The sequence below is a fragment of the Procambarus clarkii genome, chromosome 31, assembly GCF_040958095.1.
Source record: "Procambarus clarkii isolate CNS0578487 chromosome 31, FALCON_Pclarkii_2.0, whole genome shotgun sequence".
Lineage (NCBI taxonomy): Eukaryota > Metazoa > Arthropoda > Malacostraca > Decapoda > Cambaridae > Procambarus > Procambarus clarkii.
In genome coordinates this window covers 32,673,451-32,688,143 of record NC_091180.1, presented here as the reverse complement: position 1 = coordinate 32,688,143, position 14,693 = coordinate 32,673,451, and the positions used below count along the sequence as shown (strand labels likewise).

The following is a 14,693-nucleotide window of genomic DNA, read 5'->3' as shown; positions in this document are numbered from 1 at the left end:
ACGAGCGAGGGGCAGGAATTACTCCGGATTAAACCCTTCTTGCTTGATGAAAACCTTTATTTGAATTTAAAATTAAGCAACGGATTTTTTTTAAATTTTGAATTTGAATTTGAATAAAGTAACGACAAATCAGTTGAACACCCTATATAAGGAAATTGAATCGGTATTATGAAGGAAGATATCTGGAGTCATTAAAAATGTGACGATAACGGAAGGGTGGATGAATTCCGTGCAGGAGCAAACCTGCTTCACTTTTGTAATCACGGACCCGCGGTAATGAACAGTGATGGATCTTGCCGCTGACCTAGCTAGCTCCCCCATAAATAACTCTGCTTGAAGCCTCACACACGCATCTTCTCAAAGCTTTGGCTCAGATTCAAGTCTATTCCGGCCCTGTTCAGACGTCCACCAGCACAGTTTGCCTCCCGACGACACCAGCGTAAGGTAAGGTGTTGTTGTGATGGGTGAAGGTTTAGTAGCTTATATTGTTGCTAAGTTAATTAATACCGAGGCCACGGGAGGCCAGCCATAACTGAAATAATTTGGCTATCGAGCGAAAGACGTTTCTCCTTTCTCTTTTCAGCAATGTTTATATACTATGCTCTTCCGTTTTTCCTACCTACTATATCAGTTAATCAGTTGCAGGGGTGTCAGGACAGGGTGTTAAGGCAGCTATGCTGTTGCCGTAACACCTCACATCATGTCTTAGAGAGCAACAGACTTGCAGAAGCCAATTTGGCTGTGTGAGTCTTGCTGGGTCACTCCCGTATGCGAGAAGGCCGAGTCACGTGACCACATGTAACCAATCACATTGCTACGAGGCGCCGATTCTTGGTAAAGAATTGTGTGCAAACACCACCGGCAACTTTCTCCCACGCTTTTTCTTGCCTTAAATTCTAACCTCCAGGCCTTTTAGGCAGTATCTACTCATTGAATAGAGATTATTGATCAATACTAGTAAGGAAAAATGCGTAGTATAATTAGAAAGTTAATGGGTAAATAAAGGGTTAGGTTTAAAGCGTGTAGCGGCTCCTGGCAACGTGTGAAGCAGTAGCAGAGTTCCTGGTATTCGCGCCAGTGGAGTGAGCTTGGCGCCTTGTGAGGGGGGACCCGTACGTTCGCAATTCTTTGATTTTTCTCCCCCCAATATTGCCATTTCCGCCTTTGTCGCTACGTAATTTCATTCTCCGGTGATTGAAGTGGATATATACCGGCCGGCGGCGATCACCAGCACGGTGTGTGGGCGTGAAGAGGACCAGACTACAAGTTTGGCAAGGTGAGGTTATGTTATTGTTTACATTAGAGAGGGAGAGGCTCGAACGCGAGTCACAGCGTAAGCTTGCGTGTTTGTGAGTGTGCGTGTGTGTGTGCGAGTGTGTGTGTGTGCGTGTGTGTGTGTGTGTGTGTGTGTGTGTGTGTGTGTGTGTGTGTGTGTGTGTGTGTGTGTGTGTGTGTGTGTGTGTGTGTGTGTGTGTGTGTGTATGTGTGTGTGTGTGTGTGTGTGTGTGTGTGTGTGTGTGTGTGTGCGTGTGTGTGTGTGTGTGTGTGGGAGGGGAGGGGTGGGGGGAGCTGGTGAATGAATGAACAGGGCGGAGAAGACAAGGTAAATATTTTTAACTTGATAGAGTTGCCTATTGTGTTTTAAGACGAGTGCTGGGAGCGGGTGCTGAGTATTGGCTGGGAATGGCACCTAGGAATCTCTTGACCTATTTCTTCACATTCCGGAAGACGGCGGTGAAGAAAGAGAGGATATTTGATGTATTAATTCATTGAAAAAGTTGATATTTTCCTGTAATATATATATATATATATATATATATATATATATATATATATATATATATATATATATATATATATATATATATATGTCGTACCTAGTAGCCAGAACGCACTTCTCAGCCTACTATGCAATTCCCGATTTGCCTAATAAGCCAAGTTTTCATGAATTAATGTTTTTTCGACTACCTAACCTACCAAACCTAACCTAACCTGACTTTTTCGGGTACCTAACCTAACCTAACCTATAAAGATAGGTTAGGTTAGGTTAGGTAGGGTTGGTTAGGTTCGGTCATATATCTACGTTAAATTTAACTCCAATAATTTTTTTTTACCTCATACATAATTAAATAGGTAGCTTTATCATTTCATAAGAAAAAAATTTGAGAAATTATATTAATTCATGAAAACTTGGCTTATTAGGCAAATAGGGTCTTACATAGTAGGCTGAGAAGTGCGTTCTGGCTACTAGGTACGACATATATATATATATATATATATATATATATATATATATATATATATATATATATATATATATATATATATATATATATATTGGTGTCAGTCCTTCTTTTAAACATATTTCGTTGAAAAAGATAAAGTTTTTTAGATTTATGATTCTGGCACGAATCTTCTCTATATTCCTTATATTGTTCTTAAAAAAAACATAAGATAAACATAATGAATATCGAGAAGATTCGTGCCAGAATCATGAATCTAAAACTTCCTGTCGTTTTCAACGATATACATATATATATATATATGTCGTACCTAATAGCCAGAACGCACTTCTCAGCCTACTATGCAAGGCCCGATTTGCCTAATAAGCCAAGTTTTCATGAATTAATTGTTTTTCGTCTACCTAACCTACCTAACCTAACCTAACTTTTTCGGCTACCTAACCTAACCTAACCAATAAAGATAGGTTAGGTGAGGTTAGGTAGGGTTGGTTAGGTTCGGTCATATATCTACGTTAATTTTAACTCAAATAAAAAAAAATTTTCCTCATACATAATGAAATGGGTAGCTTTATCATTTCATAAGAAAAAAATTAGAGAAAATATATTAATTCAGGAAAACTTGGCTTATTAGGCAAATCGGGCCTTGCATAGTAGGCTGAGAAGTGAGTTCTGGCTACTAGGTACGACATATATATATATATATATATATATATATATGCAAACAAGCCTGAATGGTCCCCAGGACTATATTTGTGTTCCTCACGTGTGCCCCAAAGAATGAGGTGATTTGATAAAATGCTATGCCCAAGATTACCATCCGAGTGCCGGCGGGGAAGTGGTTCATATAGCCTCGGCTATCACTTCCTTAGTCCGGTCGTGATGGTCAAGCGGATTAAGGCGTCCCTGTACATACCAGTTGTGGGAGTATGGGTTCGAGTCACTTCTGGGGTGTGAGTTTTCAGTTATATATATATATATATATATATATATATATATATATATATATATATATATATATATATATATATATGTATATATGTCGTACCTAGTAGCCAGAACGCACTTCTCGGCCTACTATGCAAGGCCCGATTTACCTAATAGGCAGATTAATTTTCTTTATTTTCAATAAATTGTTTCCAATTGGTTTATTTTAAACATAGTTATTATATTATATTAACATCAATTATAGATTTAATTATGTTAGTTTAAGTTAGGTTATGATAGGCTAGGTTAGGTTAGGTAAGGTTGGTTAGGTTCGGTCATATATCTACGTTAGTTTTAACTCAAATTTAAAACAATTAACTCATACATAATGAAATGGACAGATTTATCATTTCATAAGAAAAAAATTTGAAAAATATATAAATTCAGGAAAACTTGGCTTATTACGCAAATCGAGTCTTGCATAATAGGCCGAGTACGACGTATATATATATATATATATATATATATATATATATATATATATATATATATATATATATATATATGATTGCAAAAGGAAATGAAACTTGAAATACTTTAACGCTGTCATGTATATCTGAATACATGACAAAATATACAAAATATTCAATAGAAATAGGGATAGTGAGTATTACTATCTACTTTTATAATTATACTTTTAGCATATTATAGTGTATAATTAGTATATAATTTATACTTTTATAATTACTGTTATCAAATCCTTCACAAGTACTGACTCAGTGTCTACGGAGATACCATATACAGACACCAAAAGGACTGTGGTATGTGACAGAGAGAGAGAGAGGAAAACACAGTCTTTATTAAAGTCATGTTAATGAGACAATCTGTAGGAGCCGTGGAGAGGGCTCGAACCTGTTCGGTGGGGTGATCCCAGGTACATACGCCTTAGACGTGTGTATTGAATGAGGAGTCGAGTCATGTCATGTTATGTTATGGGATCCAATCGGAACACCTCCCCAGTAATCCTCATGCTTAAAGACTATATTTAAGAAATTAATTAGAAATGGATCAAGAGTGTCCAAGCCGTTATTAATATACATAATATGTGTTTCAGAAATTTGTATTCGAGTAGATTCATTAATATTTATATTTAAAATGGTCTTGTAAAGGGTGATCGAGAAGACCCATCCCAATCAGCTTGATTCGGGGTTTAAAACAAGTGAATGAGTAGAACATATACCAAATTAGACATTTTTACTGATAATTTATGTTAAGATATTCCAAAATTAACATTTTTCGACGTTTGTTCTTTATGAAGTTCATGATACTCTTTGCGTGGGATTTTTGTTAAATAACGCAGTTATTACTAAGAAGGCTGTTTGTAACTAATATTTTTCTAATGTAGTTTTCTTAATAACACAACATATAGATGAAATAACTTCAAGATTTTAACTGTGTTTTCAAACTTTACCAATATTGTATACAACCCACTTTTAGGGAAAAATTTTTGTTATGATTTTGTTGAAGCATGTATTTCATGCTTTGCTACAGCAAGCCTCTAGAAAATATATACTACGGGCTCACCATAGCCCGTGCTGCTTGGAACGTTTTGTTCCACGTAGGGAATCTTAAACAACAACACTCCAGAAAATAACTGGTTTGCAGACCACAAATACAGTGGAAATAATATTCATAAATTCTTCATCCACAAACTCATAACTTAACACTACGAAGAGCTATTAAATACATAGAAAAAAAATGGGTAGTTTACCAATATGTCTGTTGCTTGAGAGTTAATATACATATGCCAAAGTGTAAATGTTCTATATACCCTATTCTTAGGAGCAAAATCTTCCCTGTGAATTATGGCATAAAGAAATGACAAACATTATCATTTTCAGTCCCTATTGTAAATTTTATAGAAAGGATTTGATTATTCTCACTGAAAATTCCTCTAAATTTACACGTGTTAGTTTAATTCATAAAATGTCGTCAAAATCTCTAAACCATGGAATGATTGTATTGGTTAGTTTACCAAATAACAATTTGTTTTTTGTTTGAATATTCTATTTGGAAATTTGAAAGTAATGGACAAATTAAATTTCCCACTACCCTTCCAAATGTCTGAAGAAAGTACTCCTTGTCTGAAGAAAATACTCCTTATTAATAATAATTATATGTACTTTTATACAAACTTTTATACGTAAATTTCCCCTATTAAACTTTGATGATGAGGCATGCAGTAGCCTCGCTGGCTACATTTACACACACCACAGTGAGAAAGAAGCCTACTAAATCCCATAATATGTTAACGTTCAAAAAATAAGCCAAAAGATATATGCCTCTCCTCTGATAATCATATAAGAATATATGCTAAAGCCCCATGTATTATCAAATGATAAATTGGCTATAACATTATTATTAAACGTAAGTTACCTGACTGAGATGCAAAAGCCTCGCACAACTAAATGAAAACTGAAACAAATATTCGGACTCCATCTGCCAATAAATAACTATAAATGCCAATTTTAGACAATTTCCAAAAGCTCTCTAATAATCTTTCAAAGCATAAATGGGTGAATTTTATACAAAACATGGCTTATATTGCAAGCGTTAGCCTCATATCTAATTTGGCGCTATTCAATTATATTTCATTCTACTTAGCTTGAGGTTAATTTCCTTGTATTCAACCAATGAGGCGGGGGTAGACACATAAATATAAAAACACTGTTGACCAAACCACACACTAGAAAGTGAAGGGACGACGACGTTTCGGTCCGTCCTGGACCATTCTTAAGTCGATTGTTTTGAGAATCGACTTGAGAATGGTCCAGGACGGACCGAAACGTCGTCGTCCCTTCACTTTCTAGTATGAGGTTTTGTCAACATATTTCAGCCACGTTATTGTGACTTCTCGTCTGCCTCAAAACAATGCATTAGGTTCTTGCCCCACTCAAGAGGCTGTTTTAAATTCGTTTAGCCTAGGAATTTCTTAACTGACTGACAGACATCTATTCACATCCTTTACGCATTATTCAATAGACACATCCTGTGTTGAAATTATCCGAATTCTTTATCAATATATATATATATATATATATATATATATATATATATATATATATATATATATATATATATATATATATATTATATATATTATTAAATATGATCGAAAAAGTATGATTAATAATTCTAACACGAATTTTCTCAATGTTTCTTTTTTTTTCACTGTTGATGGTAACTGAAAAAAATATAAGAAACATTGAGAAAATTCGTGTTAGAATTATTAATCTTACTTTTTCGGTCATATTTAATAATATATGTCTACAGGAAAGACTGCTACCAAAATATACTAATATATATATATATATATATATATATATATATATATATATATATATATATATATATATATATATATATATATATATATATATATGTCGTACCTAGTAGCCAGAACGCACTTCTCAGCCTACTATGCAAGGCCCGATTTGCCTAATAAGCCAAGTTTTCATGAATTAATATATTTTCTCTAATTTTTTTCTTATGAAATGATAAAGCTACCCATTTCGTTATGTATGAGGTCAATTTTTTTTTATTGGAGTTAAAATTAACGTAGATATATGGCCGAACCTAACCAACCCTACCTAACCTAACCTAACCTATCTCTATAGGTTAGGTTAGGTTAGGTAGCCGAAAAAGTTAGGTTAGGTTAGGTTAGGTAGTCGAAAAAACATTAATTCATGAAAACTTGGCTTATTAGGCAAATCGGGCCTTGCATAGTAGGCTGAGAAGTGCGTTCTGGCTACTAGGTACGACATATATATATATATATATATATATATATATATATATATATATATATATATATATATATATATATATATATATATATATATATATATATATATATATATATATATATAAAATATATATTTTACTGTATTCACATTTTTAAAGCAGATTGATATTAAAATTATTAGGAGTCCGAGAGATTTGAGTTACATCTGGCGTACAGAAATATTAGCATATTTTTGTAAGACAAATTATCACTTGGGTTAGAACGAATGTTTGGAATGGTAATGTTTTCTCAGAGACTTAAGTACGGGTCTGTATCCTATGTTATTGTGTATTTGTGTATTTTATATACATATTTACACCAAGTCTTTCACATTCTCCTGAGTGCTTTCTCACGGTCTGTGTATATGATATGTATATATGTGTATACTCGTCACTGTCATACACTCGTCACTATCACACACTCGTCAGTGTCACATACACGTCACTGTCACATACTTGTCACTGTCACACTCGTCACTGTCACATACTCGTCACTGTCACATACTTGTCACTGTCACACACGTCACTGTCACACACTCGTCAGTGTCACATACACGTCACTGTCACATACTTGTCACTGTCACACTGGTCACTGTCACATACTCGTCACTGTCACACACTCGTCACTGTCACATACTCGTCACTGTCACATACTCGACATAATGGTTTGGCGCTTTTCCCTGATTATTCCTTCCCTCCCTTTATACTATGAGAGAGAGAGCAAGTCACGCTGTTTGTTCCGAGGTTGGAGGCCAGGCGCTAGAGGCCAACCTTATCCTGATTTCCAGGTTGAGTGGTCTGGGGTATGGGACGGACATAGGTTGGACGGGGCAGGCTTAGTCAAGGTATTTGGGAAATGCTATTTATTATTGAGCCAGACTCGTGCATTCAATTCTGGTCAAGTGGGAAATGTTCGTTCAGATGTCCAAATACATTCTCGTCATCAGAGTGTTATTGTTTGTTTTCTGGAAACACTTTAAGGAAAGTGTTGTGTGTGGAGGGGGGGGGGGGGGGGGGGGGGGGGAGGGAGGGCATGAGTGAGAGAAAGAGGGAAACTGACAAATAATATCCATCTTTCTTCTCTCTCTCTCTCTCTCTCTCTCTCTCTCTCTCTCTCTCTCTCTCTCTCTCTCTCTCTCTCTCTCTCTCTCTCTCTCTCTCTCTCTCTCTCTCTCTCTCACCACCTCCTTGCCTATGGTTGAGGGCTGCAGGTGGCTGTCTGTATTAGCTCGCCTGTCATCCATTTCAATCCCCCCCCCCCCACCCTTGCAACCATTGCAACCGGTAGTCCACTATTTCAACTACTCACAGACAAAGTTGTGCTAGGTTTTGCCTTTTGGCAAGATATATAATATTCTACACAATGGAATGCAAAAAATCATTCGGAAACAAAATTTATAAATAAAAAATTATCAATAAAATTACAAATCATAATTTTTAATATAGTTTAAATATTATAATTAAAAATTAATCATGGGGGAAGGAGGTGTTATTGGTATTGTGTCTAGAGGTACACATGTTATAGTCGCCCCTGACCCGACCATGTTGTGCACGTACCCAGCAGAATTAATGTTAAAAATTTGAATCCAGGGCGCCGTGGGTCTCCCCTTCAATAGCATGAGTACTCTGGCGTGCGATTCTTAGCGTGTTCGGAGATGTGATGAGATAACTGTGCCCAGGACGCGCCACGAGTGTCGCCGGGTGGTGGTTGGTCATGAAAATTGTACAGATTAAATTCCTTGACCAACCAAATATAAATATAAACTAAAGATAAAAACTAATATAAACTAACTTAGCCACTTTTCCTAACCTAAAGAGGCTGATTAATATCAGCCTCTACCCCCCCCCCCCCAAAAAAAAACACATACGTTGGATGTACACAACATGTGCAATACCCATCAACAACAACAACACCTGCACTCATGCAAACACGACACATAATACTGACTTGCCTAACCGGTTCTGGTGTGTGACATCAAGTCCCCCAAATAACGTAACACAGACAGAAGGAGGGAGGGGAAAGCACCAAGCCATTACGACTATATAGCACTGGGAAGGGGTCAGGATAAGGATTTGGGATGGGACGGAAGGAAAGGAATGGTGATTAACCACTTGTGGACGGTCGGGGATTGAACGCCGACCTGCATGAAGCGAGACCGTCGCTTTATACCGTCCAGCACATATAGACGGAATACATGAACACACATTCGAATCTGGGGTTAGATTTACGAAGCAGCTACGCAAGCACTTACGAACGTGTACATCTTTCCTCAACCTTTGACGCCTTTGGTTACATTTATTAAACAGTTTACAAGCATGAAAACTTGCCAATCAACTGTTGTTATTGTTATAAACAGCCTCCTGGTGATTCGGAGCTCATTAACTGTTTAATAATTGTAAACAAAGCCGCCAAAGATTGAGAAAAGATGTACAGGTTCGTAAGTGCTTGCGTAACTGCTTCGTGAATCTGTCCCCAGGTTCGTAAGTGCTTGTGTAACTGCTTCGTGAATCTGGCCCCAGGTTCGTAAGTGCTTGCGTAACTGATTCGTGAATCTGGCCCCAGGTTCGTAAGTGCTTGTGTAACTGCTTTGTGAATCTGGCCCCAGGTTCGTAAGTGCTTGTGTAACTGCTTCGTGAATCTGGCCCCAGGTTCGTAAGTGCTTGTGTAACTGCCTCGTGAATCTGGCCCCTGGTTCGTAAGTGCTTGCGTAACTGCTTCGTGAATCTGGCCCCTGGTTCGTAAGTGCTTGCGTAACTGCCTCGTGAATCTGGCCCCAAGTTCGTAAGTGCTTGTGTAACTGCTTCGTGAATCTGGCCCCAGGTTCGTAAGTGCTTGCGTAACTGCTTCGTGAATCTGGCCCCTGGTTCGTAAGGCGTTGCGTAACTGCTTCGTGAATCTGGCCCCAGGTTCGTAAGTGCTTGCGTAACTGCTTCGTGAATCTGGCCCCTGGTTCGTAAGTGCTTGCGTAACTGCTTCGTGAATCTGGCCCCTGGTTCGTAAGTGCTTGCGTAACTGCTTCGTGAATCTGGCCCCTGGTTCGTAAGTGCTTGCGTAACTGCTTCGTGAATCTGGCCCCTGGTTCGTAAGTGCTTGCGTAATTGCTTCGTGAATCTGGGCCCTGAACCTCTCTACCTTGCCAGTCGCTGCTCGTGTTACTCAACCTCGACCAAGGAAGCATTAGAACTGAGGTGCTTTATAATATCCTTTAATATTATTTACTCCTGTCGACCTTGTCTGCACCGTTAAGTTAAAGTGATATATGTCTTGAAGATACCATGTCTGTTATCACTCGTAAAACTACATCACCTGTATTGGTAATAATGGTTTATAATAATCTAGGAACATATTATTCAAGATTTCATTAAAAAACAAACTTTATTTTTTTATTAATCTTCATTTTTTTATTTTATATGAATTTATTTCCTGCACTATTAGTAAAAATTTTGGGGCATCTTCACCTGAAGGTATATGGCACTGATTTCATCATGGTTTTGTACACGATGTACACGGTTTGTACACTGTACACGGTTTTGTTCTTCCCGTCAGGGACAGGAAGCCTGTTGGGATTACTGACTTTGCCCATGATGCAACACATCAATTTTCAGACATATTATCAACTAAAAATCACAATAGATCATCACGTTATCACAAGTAACAGGCTAGTGCAAAGTTGTAACACATTCATGGCTTTACACACAGAAATCACAATTGCGTGATGCATCAAATGAACAAATCCACAAGGGCTGTGACGAGGATTCGAACTTGCGTCCGAGAGCATCCCAGACGCTGCCTTAATCGACTGAGCTACGACATGGTCAGAAGGAGTTGAAACCGAAGTTCTACTGTGTTGTGTAAAACCTTGGTTTGTGCCTCGGAGAGGCTGCAGGATCCAGTAAGTTCAGTAGAACTTCGGTTTCAACTCCTTTTGACCATGTCGTAGCTCAGTCGATTAAGGCAGCGTCTGGGATGCTCTCGGACGCAGGTTCGAATCCCCGTCACGACCCCTGTGGACTTGTACATTCATGGCTTATCTAACTTTGATTTAGTTGTCTCAGCCTATCCATTCTTACCTTGCAATAATTCAGTACTGCCTAATTGTTTGCGTCCCTCCTGGGTTCTATTAGTACTCTTAGCACCACCAGTATGAGGTTAGAGATGGTAAATCGTGCCTCACTGGTTTAATAGTAGTCTATGACCATGTAAGAAAGAGAAGGGTGGGCAGACTGCATTTTCTTGGACTGTCTGAAAGCCTTGGACACAGTACCCCATAAAAGGCTGTTACAAAAGTTGGAGCAACAGGCAGGAGTAAAAGGTAAGGTGCTCCAGTGGATAAGGGAGTATCTAAGCAACAGGAAACATGAGTAATGGTGAGGGGGGAGACATAAGAGTGGCGAGATGTCACCAGCGGAGTCCCCCAGGGCTCTGTACTTGGACCCATCCTGTTTCTCATATATATAAATGATCTTCCAGAGGGTATAGACTCATTCCTCTCAGTGTTTGCTGATGATGCAAAAATTATGAGAAGAATCAAGACAGATGAAGATAGACAGAAACTACAGGGCGACCTGGACAAACTGGAGGAATGGTCTAGAAAATGGCTACTAAAGTTCAACTCAGGAAAGTGTAAAGTAATAGAATTAGGCGAAAGGAGCAGAAGGCTGAACACAAGGTACCATCTGGGAGGTGAAATCCTGCAAGAGACAAATAGAGAGAAAGATCTGGGGGTTGATATCACACCAAACCTGTCCCCAGAGGCCTACATCAAAAGGATATCATCAGCGGCATATGCTAGGTTGGCCAACATAAGAACTGCCTTTAGAAACTTGTGTAAGGAATCGTTCAGGACCCTGTAAACCACCTATGTCAGACCAATCCTGGAATATGCAGCTCCAGCCTAGAGTCCATACCTAGTTAAACACTTAAGACAAAGTTAGAGAAGGTTCAGAGGTATGCCACCAGACTAGTCCCGGAACTGAGAGGTATGAGCTACGAGGAAGGGCTACGGTAGCTTAACCTCACGTCCCTAGAAGACAGAAGAGTAAGGGAAGACATGATAACTACCTATAAAATTTTCAGGGGAATTGATAAGGTGGACAAAGACAAACTCTTTGGAACACGAACAAGGAGACACAGGTGGAAACTGAGTACCCAAATGAGCCACAGAGATATCAGAAAGAACTTTTTCATTGTCAGAGTAGTTAATTAACGGAAGGAATGCATTAGGCAGTGATGTGGTGGAGGCTGACTCCATACACAGTTTCAAATGTAGATATGATAGAGCCCAGTAGGCTCAGGAACCTGTACACCAGTTGATTGATAGTTGAGAGGCGGGACCAAAGAGCCAAAGCTCAACCCCCGCAAGCACAAGTAGGTGAATACACACACACACACACACACACACACACACACACACACACACACACACACACACACACACACACACACATACACACATACACACACACACACACTCTGGAATTTGGAATTTTAGTAACTGAAAGGTCAATATTTTGCATAATTGACGCCATTGTGTTTAACGTTACGTACAATGAACGGGTGTGAAAAGGGTTGATATCATTTCATAAACCCGAGTAAGGTGAGAAATGCTGAAGATGACTGAAGATATCTTCGTTGATAGCTTCAATGATATCGAATAATTTAAGAAAGCTTCCTCCATCTTCTTTTATAAATGGAAACTATTGGTTGATATAAATGCAGCAACTGAAGAGGAATTTGAACCAAGCAGTGAGGAAACTGTTAATAAATCAATATAGTTGATTGATTGATTGATTGATGAAGATTAAGCCACCCAAGAGGCGGCACGGGCATGAATAGCCCCGGAATGTGTCCTCGGGACTGTTATTGTTTTTTAGATTCAGCAACTCGGAACAAAAAATTGCAAGTAGCACGGGCTATGGTGAGCCCGTAGTGGACTTACCTGGCACAGGAGCGGGGCAAGTAGCACGGGCTATGGTGAGCCCGTAGTGGACTTCCCTGGCACAGGAGCGGGGCAAGTAGCACGGGCTATGGTGAGCCCGTAGTGGACTTACCTGGCACAGGAGCGGGGCAAGTAGCACGGGCTATGGTGAGCCCGTAGTGGACTTACCTGACAAAGGAGCGGGGCAAGTAGCACGGGCTATGGTGAGCCCGTAGTGGACTTACCTGGCACAGGAGCGGGGCAAGTAGCACGGGCTATGGTGAGCCCGTAGTGGACTTACCTGGCACAGGAGCGGGGCAAGTAGCACTGGCTATGGTGAGCCCGTAGTGGACTTGCCTGGCACAGGAGCGGGGCAAGTAGCACGGGTTATGGTGAGCCCGTAGTGGACTTACCTGGCACAGGAGCGGGGCAAATAGCACTGGCTATGGTGAGCCCGTAGTGGACTTGCCTGGCACAGGAGCGGGGCAAGTAGCACGGGTTATGGTGAGCCCGTAGTGGACTTACCTGGCACAGGAGCGGGGCAAATAGCACGGGCTATGGTGAGCCCGTAGTGGACTTACCTGGCACAGGAGCGGGGCAAATAGCACGGGCTATGGTGAGCCCGTAGTGGACTTACCTGGCACAGGAGCGGGGCAAATAGCACGGGCTATGGTGAGCCCGTAGTGGACTTACCTGGCACAGGAGCGGGGCTGTAACATGAGAGGTCACAGGGTCCGCAGAGCCTTGTGATGTACCACCGAGCTGAGGCGGGTGTACAAATTTTCCTCCTGTTGTCTCTCATTATTTAAGGTTAATTTTGTTGGGGTGGAATATTTAGGCTCTTGTGAACGGGGCCACAACCCGTGCGCTCTCTCTCTCTCTCTCTCTCTCTCTCTCTCTCTCTCTCTCTCTCTCTCTCTCTCTCTCTCTCTCTCTCTCTCTCTCTCTCTCTCTCTCTCTCTCTCTCTCTCTCTCTCAGGTTCGTAAGTGCTTGCGTAACTGCTTCGTGAATCTGGCCCCAAGGTTCGTAAGTGCTTGCGGAACTGCTTCGTGAATCTGGCCCCAGGTTCGTAAGTGCTTGCGTAACTGCTTCGTGAATTTAGCCCCCAGGTTCGTAAGTGATTGCGTAACTGCTTCGTGAATCTGGGTCCAGACTTCTGGCTGCTTCTTGGGAAGACCGTAGTGGCCCCCCCCCTCCTCGCCAGACTCGTAGAATAACACTCATTGTGTCGCTGTTTCCGCTCGTGACAGTCGTCTGGGAACCCCCCCCCCCCTGCTCCCCCGGGCGGCAACTGGACATGTTCTTCTCCTACAAAATCCTACTCTAGTTTCAGCTAGATTTTCCTCCTTCGGGATGGGATGTGCTGGCTCGATCTCCTTCAGACTCTGTATCGGTGGTCACCTTTCTCGAGGCCATTTGCTTATGGTAGGTTGTGTATTATGATACGTCTTTTCTCTCGATCCTTGTGTCTTGCATCGTCTTTCTGTTGGGCGACGATGGCTGGTGTGGACACGTCTCATGCTGGTCAGAGGAGCCGTAACGGTTGGGCAGCATTGTTGAAATCCTCAGCTTGAAGCATAGTCGCCATGAAATAAATCTCTTGAAAGAATTCATTACCAGTCGACGGTGGTGAAGGTGGTCAGCTGTTCATTGGTTTTGTTTGGGTTCTAAAATGTTGATCTTTCTCGTGTGTGTCTGTGTGTCTGTGTGTGTGTGTGTGTCTGTGTGTGTGTGTGTGTGTGTGTGTGTGTGTGTGTCTGTGTG

At 40.4% G+C, this 14,693-nt stretch overlaps 1 protein-coding gene across 1 annotated transcript in view; it reads left to right on the top strand.

Moving 5' to 3' along the window:
* The first annotated feature begins 212 nt into the window (after positions 1-212).
* LOC138349873 (uncharacterized) overlaps positions 213-14,693 on the top strand; it is a 315,021-nt gene continuing 300,540 nt past the window's right edge. Inside the window, exon 1 of the transcript XR_011230117.1 lies at positions 213-1,276. The gene's annotated coding sequence lies outside the window, so the exon portion shown is untranslated. The remainder of the gene's footprint in view (positions 1,277-14,693) is intronic.